The sequence below is a fragment of the Helianthus annuus genome, chromosome 5 (genome assembly GCF_002127325.2).
Source record: "Helianthus annuus cultivar XRQ/B chromosome 5, HanXRQr2.0-SUNRISE, whole genome shotgun sequence".
Lineage (NCBI taxonomy): Eukaryota > Viridiplantae > Streptophyta > Magnoliopsida > Asterales > Asteraceae > Helianthus > Helianthus annuus.
In genome coordinates, this window is record NC_035437.2 from 162,441,557 (window position 1) to 162,447,269 (window position 5,713).

Consider the following 5,713-nt stretch of genomic DNA (forward strand, 5'->3'; position numbering starts at 1 on the left):
CCCAAACCAAGAGAGTGAGGTTTAACCCGGAAATTCAGGAAATTAGCAGTAATCCACCAAGGGAAAATAACTTAGATGAAAAATGGGCAAATTTGTATCTGCTCGCTACTGTAGCAGAAAATGCAAATCTTTAAGCTTTAAATCTAGAAATATTTACTTCCTAGTAAATAAATAAATAGATCTGAGTGTGTTCTGTTTGCTGTTATGTTGTACAAATTGGTGTGCAATAAAAATGTTTATTTGTTAAGCTTTGTTCCAAAGTTTTAACTTAGCATTTTGTGCATTTTTGCATATATGCCGTACAGCATGAATGAGATGTCGGAAGCATTTCAGAATCTCAACCTCTATCCTGTGCTAATTGAAGTCTCCCACAACTTCACTGGTTACATTGCTGACATAGAGGAACCGCTAGAATTCCAAGCTCCACCGCTGGAAAAAGCAAAACCTAAAAAGAAGAGAAGATATGTAGGGTGGCGAAAGGTGCGCAGAAGGAAACCTAGGAGAATCCCTAAAATAGAAAACCCTGTGAGTGTGAGCAAGGGAAAAGAAATAGAAACCGGAGAAAGTTCCAAGCCAGCAGAAATAGGGATAGACCTAAAGCAAAAGGGAATAGAGATCGGAGAAAGCTCTAAACAGTCCGAGGAAATCACATTCCAGGACGAAATAGACCGCCTACTGGCTAATTGTGATGTTTTAGAGCCTATCAACGATAATCTTTTCTCTTATCCTGCTACAGCCCAATTCCCAATAAACCTAGGACCAGCTATTCCAGACCCACTAGTTCACACCCGACCATTAGGCCAAATGGAGGAATGGTGGACCAATGACTGGCAATTCCAAAATATAGTTAATAGTCCCTATAGTTTTCTCCCACAGTTTGATCCAGAACCTGTCCCTAATCCGCCAATGAGCTATGAAAATTTAGCTGAACTACGTCAGTTTGGTGAAGAACTGATAGGCACCGGGAATAGGATCCGGGAAATGGGGGAGCAGATTTCTTGGAAGTACGACGAGAGGGAACGTCGTTACTGAAACTGCCAGTGGACCAAAAGATAGGAAGGGTTGGAAAAGTTTATTTGTACTATAACTAATATAGTAAAACTGATTCTGTAAAATGGGCAATAAAACACTGTAAGATAAAAAGTGTGTATTGAAGCAGGTATAATATATAAATCAAAACAGAAGCCGAGACATCGACAATTTTGACTATGCTTGCATGTTATACTGATCTATGTGTTTATCTGTGATTTTGGTATTAATAATTAGACACTAATAATTTCTATTAATATTAATTAGCAGATGGAAAACGCTAATAGTGAACCAGTTAATGAAGTAAATCAATCTGAGCAAAATCAGGAAGATCAATATATAACTAGACAAGATATTAAACACTTTATTGCTCAAGGGATAGCCAATGCTATTCCAGAAATCGTGGCTGCTGTTCAGAAACCTGCCGAACCACAATTAATTCCTAGTAAACGTATTCCATAAGATAACGGCAGTAACAGCATAAATGGAGGCGGCAATCATGACGATCATGATCCGCAACAGGACCCATTTCCTAAGAGAATGAAAGCTACAACGCCTGGTTGCACTTACAAAGAATTTCTTGCCTGTAAACCCGCAGAATTTGCAGGTAATGAAGGGGCAACTGCAACACTGCGTTGGTTAGAGAAAACCGAGGCAGTAATTGCAATAAGTAAATGTGCTGAAGAAGATCAAGTGATGTATGCATCAAACTTGTTCAAAGAAGGGGCGTTAGAATGGTGGAACACGGTGCTACAAGCAAAAGGAAGAAGGGTGGCCTATGCGATGAATTGGGAAGAATTTAAGAATCTTGTCGAAAGAAAATTTTGTCCCGAATACGAGAAGGAACAAATGGCAAACAAGTTCCTGAGTCATCGTATGTTAGGTGTAGACTGTCGAGGATATACTTCGACATTCTTCGAATATGCGAGAGTGGTACCTTCCCTGGCTTCGCCAGAACCGGTACTTATTTCCCGTTATATTTGGGGATTAATTGGAGAAATCCGTAACATCGTTAAAGCTGCGAGACCACGCACGATTGACGATGCTGTGGAATTAGCTAATACCTTAACCGATGAACTAGTCCGCACCAGAGAAGAAGATCGCAAGAAGGAATTGGCTCAGAAGATTACCCAAGGATTCCGTGTGGGTAATAATAGCAATAAATTCAAGAAAAGAGGAACCGGGCAATACTCGTCACCTCCTTTCTACAGAAATTGCAAAAAGAAACACTATGGACAGTGCAATATATTTTGCAACTTCTGCAAGGCGAAAGGACATCGGGAAGAAGACTGCAGAAGGAAAACAAGAATCTGTTATAACTGCAGAGAAACGGGACATTTCCAGTCTGAATGTCCTAAGTTAGCTAAACCAGCAGACAGTAGAGCTAAAACGACTGAAGGAACTACTAAGAAAAATGCACGAGCATTCCAGCTGACCACTCAAGAAGCCGAACTCATTCCAGACGTGATAGCGGGTACGTTCTTAGTACATAACGTCTATGCAAAAGTATTATTTGATTCTGGTGCAAACCAAAGTTTCATTAATACTGCATTCTGCCAAGCTCTTAACTTACCTCTAACTACCCTTAGGCAGATCTTTACTGTTGAAACGGCAGATGGAAATTCTGTCAACATAGATAAGGTTTTGCAAGAAGTAAAAATAGAATTGTTAGGTCATAAGTTTTCTGCAAACCTGTTACCTATGAATTTAGCTGGATTCGATGTAGTGTTAGGAATGGATTGGTTAATAGCCAACCATGCTCGAATCCTGTGTGATAAGAATTCCGTAGAAATCCCTACTCCCACAGGAGAAGTAATCCTAATTACAGGAGATAGACCTAGAAAGCCACTGAAATTCATTTCAGTATTGAAATTGGCTAGTTATTCAAGGAAACAAGAAATGGTGTATATGATTTCTGTAATCATTAACACTAAAAGTAAGGAAGTCCAAGACATCCCTATAGTTTCAGAATACCCAGATGTTTTTCCAGAAGAATTACCTGGTTTACCACCTGATAGGGAAGTAGAGTTTAGAATTCATTTAATTCCAGGTACTGCACCAATAGCTAAGACACCTTATCGATTAGCACCTACTGAAATGCTAGAATTGAAAAAGCAATTAGATGAATTACTAAGCAAAGGATTTATACAACCTAGTTCATCCCCTTGGGGTGCACCAGTGTTGTTTGTGAAAAAGAAAGATGGATCAATGAGAATGTGTATCGATTATAGGGAATTGAATAAAGTTACAATTAAGAACCGATACCCATTACCTAGGATTGATGATCTTTTTGATCAATTGCAAGGAGCTAGGTATTTCTCTAAGATAGATTTAAGATCTGGATATCACCAACTAAAAGTGCAAGAGGAGGACATACCTAAAACTGCTTTCAGAACTAGGTATGGTCATTATGAGTTTACAGTCATGCCCTTTGGATTAACAAATGCTCCAGCTGCATTTATGGACATGATGAATAGGATCTGTAAACCATACTTGGATAAATTTGTAATCGTGTTTATTGACGATATACTCATTTATTCCAAAAGTCAGGAGGAACATTGTGAGCACTTGCATGCACTCTTAACTTTGTTAAGAAAGGAAAAGCTTTATGCCAAATTCTCGAAGTGCGAATTATGGCTACAAGAAGTGCAATTTTTAGGTCATATGGTGAATCACGAAGGAATTCACGTAGATCCTGCTAAAATAGAAGCAATCACGAATTGGAAAGCTCCACGAACGGTTATGGAAGTTAGAAGTTTTCTAGGATTAGCTGGATATTATAGACGATTTATTAAAGATTTCTCTAGGATAGCTGTACCTTTAACTAAGCTAACCTGTAAAGCCGTTAAGTTTGAATGGGGATCTAGACAAGAGGAAGCTTTTAGGATTCTAAAGCACAAATTGACAAATGCTCCAATTTTAGCTTTACCCGAAGGAACCGAGGATTTTGAAGTATACTGTGATGCTTCAAAATTAGGATATGGATGTGTGTTGATGCAACGCAAAAAGGTAATTGCGTATGCCTCTAGGCAATTGAAAAAGCACGAAGAAAATTATACAACTCATGATCTAGAATTAGGAGCCATAATTTTTGCTCTTAAAATTTGGAGACATTATCTGTATGGAAGTAAGTTTACTATCTATACGGACCATAAGAGTTTAAGGTATATATTTGGGCAAAAAGAGTTAAATATGAGGCAAAGAAGGTGGATGGAAATCCTAAGTGATTACGACTGTGATATTCAATATCACGAAGGAAAGGCAAACGTAGTCGCAGACGCCTTAAGTCGTAAATATCATGAAAAACAAAAGCGAGTCCGTGCTCTTAGGTTAAATCTACAATTAGATTTAATGGAACAAATAAAGGAAGTTCAGGGAACGGCAATCAAGGACGATGCCGAAGGAATGAAAGGTTACCTAAAGGAATTAGAACAAGGAAAAGATGGAATTTGGAGATTCCACAAGAAACGAATTTGGGTACCTAAGCAAGGAGAATTAAGAAATAAGATTTTAGAAGAATCTCATAAATCTAGATATACTGTACATCCAGGAAATAATAAGATGTACCAGGATTTAAGAAATAATTTTTGGTGGATAGGAATGAAAAAGGATATAGCCGAATACGTATCTAAGTGTCTAACCTGTTCACAAGTTAAAGCCGAACATCAGAAACCTTCAGGACTACTACAACAGTTAGAAATGCCTGTATGGAAATGGGAACTCATAACAATGGATTTTGTTACTAAGTTACCCAAAACCAGAAAAGGTAATGATGCTATTTGGGTAATTGTGGATCGATTAACCAAATCAGCTCATTTTCTACCAATGAAAGAAACCTTTAGCATGGAAAGGTTAGCCAAGTTGTATGTAGATGAAATAGTATCCTTACATGGAGTCCCACTCTCCATTGTATCGGATAGAGATAGTCGTTTTACTTCCCGTTTCTGGACAAGTTTCCAAGAAGCAATGGGAACTCGACTTAATTTAAGTACGGCATATCATCCTCAAACGGACGGACAAAGTGAAAGGACGATACAAACTCTGGAAAACATGCTCCGAGCATGCGTAATTGACTTTGGTGGTAATTGGGATAGCCATTTATCATTAATTGAATTCTCCTATAACAATAGTTATCATTCGAGCATCGAAGCTGCTCCATTCGAAGCCCTGTATGGACGCAAGTGCAGAACTCCCGTTTGTTGGGCAGAGATAGGAGAAAGTCAGTTATCAGGACCAGAGATTGTGCAAGAAACTACTAACAAAATATCGCAAATCAAGGAAAGACTGAAGACTGCTAGAGATCGTCAGAAGAGTTATGCGGACAATCGCCGTAAGCCATTAGAATTCCAAGTCGGAGATAAAGTACTGTTTAAAGTATCTCCTTGGAAAGGAGTAGTACGATTTGGTAAGAAAGGAAAACTAAGTCCCAGATATGTTGGACCATTCCCAGTGATCCAACGAATAGGACCAGTAGCTTATCGTTTACAACTACCAGAAGAGTTAGCTGGAGTACATGATGTGTTTCATGTATCCAATCTCAAGAAATGTTTATCCGACGAATCCCTGGTAGTACCTCTTCAAGATATAGAGGTAAATGAAAAGCTGAAATTCGTAGAGAAACCCCTACAAATAGAAGATCGGAAGATTAAGTTTCTCAAACATAAACGACTGGTGTTGGTCAAAG